Here is a 12,999-nt window from a genome sequence, read left to right on the forward strand (position 1 = left end):
CTACATTTACTCCTTTCAAAATAGCTTCTAGTTCGTCAACACTGATGTGGTTGAAATCATCGTTTTTTTCTTTTTAAGCCCGGCAGCATCCTCAACAATCTTGCCATTTATCTCCAAATCTACACCCATAGTGATTTTGCTGGCATCACACCACACAACACAATGCTTAACACTAGGGACACACCAGTTTCCTCTCACAGGATCATCTAACTTTACTCTCTCAACTACTTTAATCATCACCATCGACTGCTCACCAACAGGTTCCTCCCAACGTGCTCCTGGGACTCCTCTTAATGTAGCTACATGCAACTCTTAACCATCCAGTTATGGGATAATGACCCGTTAATATACTACAAACTGAAAACAATTCCCTCCTTGTAAGCATATCTGCAACTTCAGGCACCTTATTACCTCTCTGAAATATCAAATCTCTTCCAACTCATCAGTTGCAGTCCTAAAGCAGCACCTCCATCGAGTGAGTCAGGGGGCATTGTTATCAACCCAATTGTATCAAAGTTTCTAATCACCTCATCAGCAGAAGCTATCGATTCATTCACAAGAAAGCCATCTATATATGAACTGGTTGCTCTCTCTGTTTTTTCATCCTTACTTAATACAGTCTTTAGTATCCTAGTCACAATCCGTCGTGCAGAGTTCAACCTGAATCCCAATCTTGTAAGGCAAAATGTCTGGCCCTTATAGTTCACTAGTTGATATGGTCACAATTTTTCGTCAACGCTCAACTGTAGGTAGGCTGACTTCAAAACTACAACAAACACATTCTCACCTGTCTGTCGTCCATTTTTGTAGTGTCGCACTGCATACATCAGTGATATCATCACCAGTATGACACTTCGAAATTCACATCAAGTTCCCGAAAATCAAGCACTGGTCTCACCTAATTCTTCGTTGGTTGTTCCATTGCCATTAAAGGAATGACACCAACTTTAACCTCTTCTTTCCATCGAATCAAAATCCCTTCGGCAATCCACCTATCCACTTCCTTCTCAAATTCTTCCTTCTTCCAACCATCAAGCTTTTTATCATAACAACTTACTTATTAGTTTTATATTATCTTCACAGACCTATTTCTATAGAGCACTTCTTTATTTTACAATTTCATCACTGGAAGAAAATGGAGGCCTTTATTCACTGTTAATAACTCATAATCAAAACTCAAAAGACATGATATTGTATTCACTTATGAAATTAAACACTTTCCAGTATTTCCATAATTAGATTTTTATGGATTATAATGATAACTCAAAATACTTTTTCACTTATGAAAATAAGCACTGTGAAGTTAAGCACTGGCATGCATTTATAGCAAATAAAATTTTGTGTATTTGTATTGTAATAAAACAAAATTTACAGTTTAAAACAATTATAGAGATAAAAATAGTACTTTTTATGGCATATAAAATACTGCATAGATTTGGTAGCTAGTGTGTTGGTTGTACTTGCTTTTTAACTACAGGTTTATTAATTTGTGGGTCAGTTGCAGATACTGTAATGCACATCTCATATCATGCTCCACCTCCAAGCAATTTCTTGTTTTTGTTTCTTTTTGTAATAAGGCAGAAAATCCGGATTCACAAAGGTGAGTAGAAGCAAAGGGTAGAAGGACTTTTAGCCCAATCTTCCCAACTCTAGGATATGATACACTTGCTTGTGACCAGAATTTCTGTGTATGATGTTCTTTATAAACATTCTTGATACTTAAATCAAACTTCATTTCTAAAAATTCATCTTGGTCAGACTTAGGAATAATATCTGGTTCTGCTTTAAAAGGGTTTCTCACAAATGACAGATCTATTTCTTCAAGATCGGGGAAGTGCTTGGAAAATTGTAGGCACAAATTATGAAGGCGACATCATTTCATTTCGGAGGCAAGATTCAGTTTCTTCTCTTCATTCAGCCACTTTACAAAGCTTTTCAAACAGCAAAATCATCTGAGCCAACTATTCTAGAACAGCTCTCCATCTTGGCAACAAAAGAATTAGATTAAGTTTGTTAATCTGGTCAAATATGTCGGCTAATTAGACTAAACGTTGTTCCTAAAGTTGATCATTGAAAAAAATAGGCTCCTTATATTGCATATCTAAAAACATCTTTAACTCTTCTCTAAATTCAAAAACTCTGTTCAGGATACTGCCATCGGATAGCCATCAGACTTTAGTGTAAAAAAGCAGTTGCTCAGAATCTAAATCTTTGCACAACCGTTTGAAAAGACGAGTGTTCACAGGCATAGATTTTACATCATTGACTATCTTTATAGCGTTGTCTAAGATTGCTCGGAGTTCCCTAGGGAGGGTTGTTGATCCAAGTGCCTGTCGATGGATCATGCAAATAGTCACTGTAACCTCAGGAGCAATTTCTTCTACACTAAACACAATTTTGAACCTAACACGACTTCTACCGCTCATCAGTGGGATGTGCTAATAAAAGTCACTGGTCCCATGTTAAGAGTGACAAACAAGATGGAGAGCAAGAAAACAATCAGTAGATGTTATAAAAAATACTTTAAAAAATAATTGATGTAGCTTCCTTGAGTAGCCAATGGGAATAGAGAACATAGCAACAAGGTCAGATTTAGAATTTTCTTTTCTATTTTTTTCTTCTGGGAAACAGTGCTTCAAGGAAATCAGTTACATACAAGAGTAGACTACCTACAACATTCAGACTTTAATATTCTCCAAAGTGAAATGAGAATGGTTGCCCATACAGTATCCTTGGCTCATTAGTCATAAAAAAAAAAAAATTATTCCAAATCCAGTCAATTATGCATAATTTTGTGATAACAGGCATAGAGACAAAATGCTGAGTTGGAAGGTAAAAGAGCAAGGTGGGAGGAAAATCAAATGATGATGGACTGACCTTTGAAGTGGAAATGAAGAGATCTAGAATAGCCTATATGACCCCCTTGATAGTATCACTCTAGAAATAAGCCCAATTTGAGCAACTAAGCCTAATTTTATTGTCTAACTGTTTGAAACATTAAAAGTCACAATTGATATGGGTATTTCAACTCTCCAACCCCATACGATAAAACATTCTTTTGTTTCTATTTCTGAACAGGTGAGATTTTCTTCATTCGAAGAAATATTCATGATAATATATTTTAAAACAATTTAAGTGTTGATAGTTTTAATGTTTAAAACTTTTTCTTTGTAAACTATAGCCTACATTTATTGAGATAAGCTTGGAAAAATAATCACTGCCACTTATAATGGATAAGCCCACTACAACTAATTCTATTATCCAGCATTTATTCAAACTTAAAAAGTAGCCTAGAAGGCATTTAACAAAGTTGAAGAAACTACACCATTATTCAATGTCATATTGAGTTTCTTTGATGTCATAATGTAAATCAATGCATATCCAGTAAATGTAGTACTAGGAAATGGAAAATTTTAAGGTAAATTTAAGAGACCAATCATGAGAAGGGTTGTATTACAGATACTGCTCACGTGAATGTCTCATAAAAGTGAGGAAAATTATTGTTGGTTACTTTCATCCAAGCTTGAGCCAATTTCTCTACCTTTGGAATCAAAATATTCTGACATGCAGAGAGACCAAGGAGTACCTCGAGGAGGAAAGAAGGGTGGCGCCCTTCATCCTGTTTGAAAGCTCGTTCAGTACGAAACTGAGCACCTGTAGTAGGACTCTAGGAGTGCAAACCTCTGTACTTCATTTTAGAACACCTTCCTAATCTGGGATGGTTCTCGACTTCTCGGTATTGCACCACTTTTCTCACATGTAAACAGTCAGTGATTGGTCGGAGTCTCACGCGATTCCTGTTGACTGGTCCTCTTAGAAGTCTTCAATGATTTCTTATTTTTCTTGTTGGTATTAGAATTGGATGAAGATGAGGCAAAGGAGGAGGAAGAAAGGCTAGAAGAAGAAGGGGAGCACACATACATCTTCCTCTTTCTAACCTTCTTTACAGTCGAGGTCTTGGGGCTAGCGATGCTGTTCCCATAGGGGAGGAGGCCACAAGAGTCACTTTAACAGTTTTGAGACCACATCAACAGCTGCCATGTCATTTGGCACTTCTAAAGGTGTAGCAGGAGACAGGAAAGATACAGTGAGGAAAGTTTCATAAGTCCTGGCGATGGTGCCAACACCACCTTTAGCAGCTTTCCTGCCCATGGAGCACCACACCTTCCTCAGGCCCAGGTTTATAGATTTAAAGGCTACTCATGAAGGGGAGAGGCAAGGAACAGTGACATTGCCCTAGCTAGCAAGACAACGCTCTAGAGACTGACCATAAGTTATATACGGTACATATGATCAGCGCCCAACCCCCTCTCCACCCAAGCTAGGACCATGGAGGGTCACAATGGCTGCTGATGACTCAGTAGGTAGACCTATAGGCTTCCCCAAAACCACCACCCTTAGCTCATAAGAATAGTGAGGTTGGACAGACAAATAAAACTATCGTTTTTGAGTGGGACTTGAAACCCAGTCTAGTGAGCTCTAGGGAGGGACGCTTCCAAAAGGCAATCACAACCCATTGCTAATGTTGGTCTGAACAGCAACAGGAGACTGTCAAGGAAAAGGTGGAGAAATGCAGCAAGGGTGAGCCAAGGTTTCTTCCCCCTATAAATGTCCAGATAGGTCCCAGCCCTAAAGGAATCTGAGAGTGAGACACAGCAGGTCGAGCAATGCTGGAAGAAAAGCGGCAGCAATAAATCTTCTTCCACATAAGTTTCGGCATTGCCAATACTGGTACCAATGAGCCCTTCTTAACCTCCTTCTTCTTAGCAAACTAATCGCACAGCAGAGGAAGCCATGACCTACACTCGATTCAAAGGGACGACTATGAATCATTGGTTCCCAACCTTTGTCACTTGAGGAACCTCCAGGACAATTTATCTCATCCCAAGGAACCCGATATATATATATATATATATATATATATATATATATATATATATATATATATATATATATATATATATATCAATATCATCATCATCATCATCATCTCCTCCTACGCCTATTGACGCAAGGGGCCTTGGTTAGAATTCGCCTGTTATGTCTATCTAGAACTTTTAATTCAATACTTCTCCAATCCTCACCTCCTGCTTCACGCCTCATAGTCCTCTGCCATGTGGGCCCGGGTTTTCCAACTCTTCTTGTACCTTGTGGAGCCCAATTAAATGTTTGGTGGAGTAATCTCTCTTGAGGTGTGCAAAGAACATGCCCAAACCATCTCTATCTACCTCTCACCATGATTTCATCCACATACGGCTTCATTTCTAATTTTGTCCTGTCATTTAACTCTCAATATTCTTCTGAGGGCTTTGTTCTCAAACCTACTAAATCTGTTGGAGATTTTTTCATTGTCATACCATGATTCATGTCCATATATACTGTGTATATATATATATATATATATATATATATATATATATATATATATATATATATATATATATATCACTCAAAAATAGATTTTTCCATCGTCAAAATCCCTTATATATATATATATATATATATATATATATATATATATATATATATATATATATATATATGTGTGTGTGTGTGTGTGTATATATATATTTATATATACACTGTGTATATATATATATATATATATATATATATATATATATATATATATATATATACACACACACACATATATATATATATATATATATATATATATATATATATATATATATATATATATATATATATATATATATATATTTTTATCCTCTTCATCAGATAAATGCTTCCTTTGTAAATATTTCGACATCTCAACCTTTCACAATTACTAAAAGACGGTTAAAAGGAAAATTGTTGCTCGCTCTGTTCAAGGCAGACTAGTTATGAAATGAAAATGGGACTACAGAACGGATTTTGAGCGAAGTGAAAAATCAATTTTTGGGTGAGATAGCCATGACGTCCTGATGGAAGGTTCCTTCAGTAGCTTCCTGAGGGTATATATGACTACAGTAGATATTCCCAGAGAATTAAACTAAAGGTTTCACAGAATTCTAACTTCTGGCGCGAGTACCCATAAGGTTTCCCTTTAGGATATCGTATAATAAGAGGGGACGTATGCTTGACACGCCACATACCTATCTGCACCCCACATAGCGTTTACGCTTCGAGGGGGAAGTGTGGCAAGTATCAGGAGGAGCCGTTACAAAACTCTCCTCCTGCGTTACTGTTACGGTACCTAGCGATGTAAACAAACGGCCGCCATAGCTGGCCGCCATCTTGGTTTACGTCACATCCGCGCGCTTCATTCCTGATTCTATCAAGCGTATCTGTCAGCCTCCATGATACAATAAGAAAGGGAGAGGCCTGACGGCCAGAATAGAGAACGAGGGCGGGTCCATCAGGACGACATGGCTATCTCACCCAAAAATAGATTTTTTGCTTCACTCAAAATCCGTTTTTTGGGCTCAAGCCATGACGTCCTGATGGAAGTGTACCAGAGAATTAGTGTGTCGTGGATTTTCCCCGTTTCGGTAGTGCCTTCTACTTCAAACAATATTCCTTTGGTCTGATGACCTTAGAGACCGTGACATCTCCGTTACATGTCACTACCAATGGCATAAACTATGACATGGCTTCCTGCCCCCCTGGCAGGGAAGTCCTGTTCGGACAATAGGAACATCTCGAAGTATCCTGATGAAGACAAACTCACCTGTAGATGAGGATCTTGTCGGTCTCATAGACAGATCAGGAAAGTTAATTATTTGTGTAGGAACAAATATTTCACTTTTCTTAGGTGAGCTTATATCAGACAGGAGCAATATTATAATATGAATTATAATAGAGGATAAAATAGGGGCAAATAAAACTCAGTAACAGTAGTGTATTTCATATAGAGGGGCGAAATAAGACGCATATGGTAGCGAAAATTCTATTATATTCAAGGAAATATTCGCGATAATATGAAACAGGATAAATAATTTACAATAAAATTATTAATTAATAATCATAGACTGAGGACTACATAAGACAAGGGTGTGGAATCTGAAAAGGAAAACTTGCCATTACACACATGGGTTCCAAAGGAACTAAAAGTCTTTTAAGTCACAATACACTTCATATCCAAGTAAACATGTGGCACACGTGTTCAAGTCTATGTTACTTCACCTTGTAGAAGAACAGTCTTTCGTGCCACTAAGTGGAACTTAAATCACTATGTATCGCACTAGGGTCAACACAGGCACCCGTTGAGTTAGTCCTGAAATAACTCACTGTCCTACGCAGCACTAAGCAGCAGGTTTCAATACACTACCTGCGGCTACCACGAATCTTTTGACTTCGTGCACCTGCTTCGCATAGTGTTTAAAGAACACTCTTGAGGATTTCCAGCCTGTGAAAGATCGAAGGCTTTCGAAATCCATTCCTTGGAAGAAATTTAGGGAAGAGGCGACTTTTCTAGGATCATGACCTGCGGGTGTACTGTCAGGATCCGCTCTGCGAATACAGTAGGTGATTTTCACCCATAGTTGTTTAAGTGACAAATCACTACCTAATGTTTCTCCTTTAAAGAGTTGTCCTCCGCCAAAGTCTGAAGTTCTTCGAAGATAGACCTTTAGAATCTCTACTGGGCATAGAGAGACATCTTCCTTTAGAGGGCAGATTCTCCATGGGAGTTCATTCTTAGCGAGAAACGTTGGGTCAGGGAAGAGGGTAAGTCCCCCTGTTTCGGCGAACTGTATCTGGCCCTCTTCTCTAGATAAAGCCACTATTTCACTGACTCGTGCTCCCGGCAGGAGCAAAAAGGAAAATCACTTTTTGAGTTAAGTCTTTCAGAGGGCAAGATTCATTGTCCAGGCTAGAGGCAAAATGGAGCACCTTATCCAGAGACCAGGAAATGGGTCTTGGTGGAGGTGCAGGACGGAGTCTAGCACATGCCTTCGGAAGTTTGTTAAAGATTTCGTTGGACAGGTCTATCTGGAAGGCATACAGTAGTGGTCTTGTCAAGGCCGATTTACAAGTGGAAATTGTATTGGCTGCTAAGCCTTGTCCATGAAGGTGAATGAAGAAGGACATACAGAAATCTATGGTTATTTCCGTAGGATTCTATGCCTTGACGAAGGACACCCACTTCTTCCAGGATGACTCATATTGCCTTCTGGTAAACTTTGTTTTGTATTCCTCTAGGAAGTCTAAACATTTCTTCGAGATTTCAAACCTTTTCTTCACGGCTAGGGAGAGAAAATCATGAAATGAAGGTCTCTGGTTTTCTTTGATGAAGCGAAGACAGTCGACTTCTGAACCTTCTGGGAGAGAACTGGGTTAGGCAGAGGGATCAGCTTGGGTTGTAGCTCCAGGACTAGAGGGAACCAGTTACTCCGGGGCCGCTTGGGAGCCACTAGGGCTGCTGTTCCCTTGAAGGTTCTCAGTTTGGAGAGGACTTTCAGCAGAAGGTTGGGTGGAGGGAACAGGTAAATCTTGGACCATCTGTTCCAATCCAGGGACATGGGGTCCACCGCTTCCGCTTTGGGGTCCTCGTATGGTCACATACAGAGGAAGTTGGTTGTTGTCGCTCGTCGCGAAGAGGTCGATCTGCAGTTCCGGGACTTGACGGGAGATGAAGGAGAATGATCTTGCATCTAAGGACCATTCCGACTCTATAGGGCTTGTCCTCGATAGAGCGTCCGCCGTCACATTGCGGAATCCTTGTAGGTGAACTGCCGAGAGGTGCCACCTCTTTCTGTCCGCTAGGCGGAAGATGGGTAAGAGCACCTGGTTGAGTTGAGGCAATCGTGAGCCCTGACGGTTGAGACATCTGACCACAACGGCGCTGTCCAGAGTGAGACGGATGTGGATCGAAGGACGAGGAGACAGTTTCTTCAGAGTGAGAAGAACCGCCATGGCCTCCAAGATGTTGATGTGAAACGTCTTGAATAGGGGAGACCATGTTCCTTGAACTTGTCGCTGGTGGGAGTGGCCTCCCCATCCTTCTAGCGAGGCATCCGTGTGGATGATGACCGACGGAGGTGGTGGTTGAAGAGGAACTGATCTTTTCAGGGTCTTTACCTCCGACCACGGCTTGAGGAGTGAGCGGAGCCTGGTTGGTAGAGGTCTCTTGAGATCTCTTCAAGCAATGGATGCGTTTCATCTCCAGACTCCTGATGCATCTTTTAGCTGTGCTCGTAGCACTGGGTCTGTCACCGGGGCGAACTGGAGGGAGCCGAGCACTTGTTCCTGTTGTCGTCTTGAAATCCATTTGGATTTTAGAAGTCTCTTGATAGATCCGGCTATTTCCTTCCTTTTCTTCAGAGGGATGGAAAGACGGTGTGACTGAAGGTTCCAATGGATTCCCAACCATTGAAATTTCTGAGATGGAGACAGTCGAGACTTTTTGGTGTTGATTTTGAAACCCAGATGTTCCAGGAACTGAGTCACCTTTCTGCAGGCACGCGAGCATTCTTCTGACGATGTCGCCCAGACCAGCCAATCGTCTAGGTAAGCCATCACCTGGACGCCTTGGAGGCGTAGCTGTTGGACGATCGTGTCTGCGAGCTTCGTGAAGATTCTTGGGGCCACGTTGAGTCCGAAGGGCATAGCCCTGAAGGCGTATTGTCTTCTTTGAAGCTTGAATCCTAGGTAGGAGGAAGCCTGGTGATTCATTGGAATGTGCCAGTATGCGTCCGCCAGGTCTATTGAGACCGTGTAAGCCTTGTGAGGCAGTAGGGCTCTTATCTGTTGAAGAGTCAGCATCTTGAATCTGTCGTTCGCAATGAACTTGTTGAGAGGGGATAAGTCCAGAATGACTCTGAGTTTGTCTGAGTCGTTCTTGGGAACACAAAACAGTCTTCCCTGGAACCTGGTGGGCTTTACCCTCTTGATCACCTTCTTGTTCAAGAGTTCTTGGACATATTCTTCCAGGATGGAGGTTGTGGGTTGGAAGAGTTGGTGGAAGACTGAAGGTGGTTTTATCCAGCTCCACCCTAGTCCCTTCTTGACGATGCTGTGGACCCAAGAATCGAAGGTCCAACGATCCTGGAAGAGGAGGAGTCTTCCTCCCACCGGGAGCACTTCATTGCTTCTGGTTTCCCGAGGGTTTACCACCTCGGCCGCTTGCTCCCCTTCCTACTCTCCCTCTGGATGGACGTCGAGAGGAGTCCTTGCCGGAGCCTCTACCTTTGGGGCGAAAGGTAGTGGATTGCCTTTCATAGGCAGGGGTGAAAACTGGTGACTGGGCCACCATCGGCTGAGGGACCGGCGGGAATGTCTGCTGTGGTTGAGCCACTATCTGGGGAGTAGCGGGTGCCGGAAACTGGCGTTTGGCCTGACGCTGCTGGGGTCGGGGCTTGTTGGACATCTTCTTAGGCTGCGGACCCTCATCCTGCGAAGATTTCCTCTTTCAGGACATGCCCCACTTGTTGAGAAAGTTCCGATTCTCAGTGGCGGCTTTGTCCGCAATCTCTTTCACCAGGTCTACTGGAAAGAGGTATTTGCCCCAGATGTTGGAGGAAATCAGTTTCCGGGGTTCGTGTTTAACAGTGGCGTCCGCAAACACGAACTCTCTACAGGCTCTTCGGGCCTTGATGAAGGGGCCTTGATGAAGCTGTACAAATCCTTCAGCAAGGTCGCAAGGTGGGTCTTTGCAAGAACCATGTAGTAGCCTGGGACCCGAATGTCTCCGGCCATTGTCTCCAGTTGTACTTGAAGAGACAGAGAGGCGGCCAGCCTCTCTTTCATGTCCTGTTCCCGAAGCAAGAGGTAGCCTGTGAGCTTGGGGAGGTCTTCATTAAACTGACGTCCAGCGACGTCAGCCTCCAGCTTTCCAACCGTGAAGGTAAGCTGGATGTCCTTCCAGCTTTTATCATCGGGAGGTAGGGCGAGGGAGAGAGGCCTACATTCCTCCAATGTAGGGCAGGGTTTTCCTTCCTCCACCGCCTTTAACACAGAATTCAGGGCCTTTTTCGCGAAGGGAAAGACCATGGTGGGAGGAGCAAGAAAAGACGGGTGCTTCTTGCTCAAAGCCAGCATCTTGGAGTTGGTGTATCCTCTGCTCTTGAGGCAGTCAGCCAGCAAAGCTTGAGCCTTGGCGTGGTCAAACACTATGACCTCCTTAAGCTCGGTCTCCTCCTTGGAGACTGGTTCGGACTTGAGATGGATGTAACAGTCCGGGTAGGCGTCGAAGCTAGGGTAGAACTCCACCTCTTCGAGGGGGACGGCACCTAGCTTATCATTGATGAAGATGCGTCCGGTCGTGATTGGCATGTGTTTTGCATGCCTCCAGGGATTGGTCACCGAACAGGGGGGAAGATCCTTGACGGAGATCTTCTTCGGCTGCTTCTTCAAGGTCAGAAGCTCCCTCTTGAGATCCGCATGCCCCTTGTGGAACTTCTCGTCCAGGAATGCCATCAGAGCTTGGATGGTATCCTGGGTGCCCGGTACCACAGGTATCGGGGTGGCAGATGTAGAGGGGACGGGTTCTGAGACCACGACGGAAGTCACAGAGGGCGCACGGGCGACCTCGTCCTCAGAATCAGGATTTTCCACCTGATCCTCTTCCTCTACTTGACCCTCCGTCATGAGGGTCCTTTCCGTATTTTCGGACACATCCGACATCCTCTCCACCTCGTCGAGATGACAATCTTGGAGAGCGTCCGCAACATCTGGTTCGACCGTTAGTTTGACGCAGGGGATCTCATCGTTAGGGATAACGGCATCAGCAGATGCCTTAGGGAAGAGCATGGCTCTCATCTTCTCGCTTGGGAGATAGGGCCCCGTGGAGTTCTTCTGAAACCCGCGCACGTACTTGCGCAGTTTCTCTCAGGCGTTATCCCTAGCTTCTGCTGACGGAGGGTTGTCAAACGCCTCATCAAGCAGACCCTTGCAGACGTTACAGGCCTGCGGATCCCAATAGCAAAGGTTCCTCTTCGTGATGGAACAGCTGGCGTGGGTCCGGCACGCCGGGTGGCCATGGAAGTTAGGGCGACGAACGCCGCAGAAGGCGCTCTCACACTTCACATACTCCTTCTGTAAAAGAAAGAGGAAATGAGTATCAGGAAGTCAATACAAACATGACTTACATTAATCTTAGATTAGAATAAGTTAGTAAACTTATAAGATTCCAGTGTGTATAGGCTTAGGATAGGTAAGCCGGAGAGGAGGTAGGAAAGACACATATTTGTGCATCCCGCCCAGCCAATTGCCGTGACCCCATACTGTAACTAATTCAAGAGGACCGTCATGGGCCCTAGGGGAGGAAGAACATCCGTGCTGGATGAGCCAAGCTTAGGCTTCCTCTAGGGAATTAGGTACAGTAAGAGGGGGAAGCTGAATTCATTCAGTGTATAAGAAAAAAAGGGGGGGGGATAAGCTAAGCCCCCTTATCAGATTAGGTCCCGGCAAAAGACTGCACATGGAAGCGCAGAATATGCTGGAAATTTTTTACTGTACAGTACAACTATATATAATAGTTTTCAGCCTAGAGTATAACTATACCATAGGAGTACTGGCTATTATCCATAGCTGCACAATATTAGCTGCCGGCAGGAGGGAGGAGTGACTGTCCACTGTAACACCAGGATTGGTGGCGCCGGAGGCTCGACTGGCGCCGGCCGGTCCCATCAAGGATGGACCCTTCCCAGCCATCAGTCTATGTGGCAGAGAGAGAGGGTGACACCTAGGGTGATGGCAGATCGCCAGCAAGCCGGCGACCCTCGGCAGCCGGCAGGCGGCCGGTGACGGTAACCGACACTGACATCATTCAATGAGACAGGTAGGGCACCGAAGATTCTGACGGCTGGCGCCGGCAGAGTGGGGGCTGGCAGTGGACCGGCACTAAGAGAGAGAGGGAAAGGATAGGAGGAGAGAGAGGGAAGGGTAATACCCAGTACCCAATCCAATCTTCCTCTGGAAGAAGTGTTCAAATGAAAGGGAGGGGTGCTACCTTTCATCCGGCGGCAGAGAGCCGGCAGTCGGCTATGTTGCCAGTGGCGGCCCAAGGGAGGGCCGAAGAACACTCAAAGAAGGGAGGTCCTCCGCCGGCAGACT

The sequence above is a fragment of the Palaemon carinicauda genome, chromosome 40 (assembly GCF_036898095.1).
Source record: "Palaemon carinicauda isolate YSFRI2023 chromosome 40, ASM3689809v2, whole genome shotgun sequence".
Classification (NCBI taxonomy): domain Eukaryota; kingdom Metazoa; phylum Arthropoda; class Malacostraca; order Decapoda; family Palaemonidae; genus Palaemon; species Palaemon carinicauda.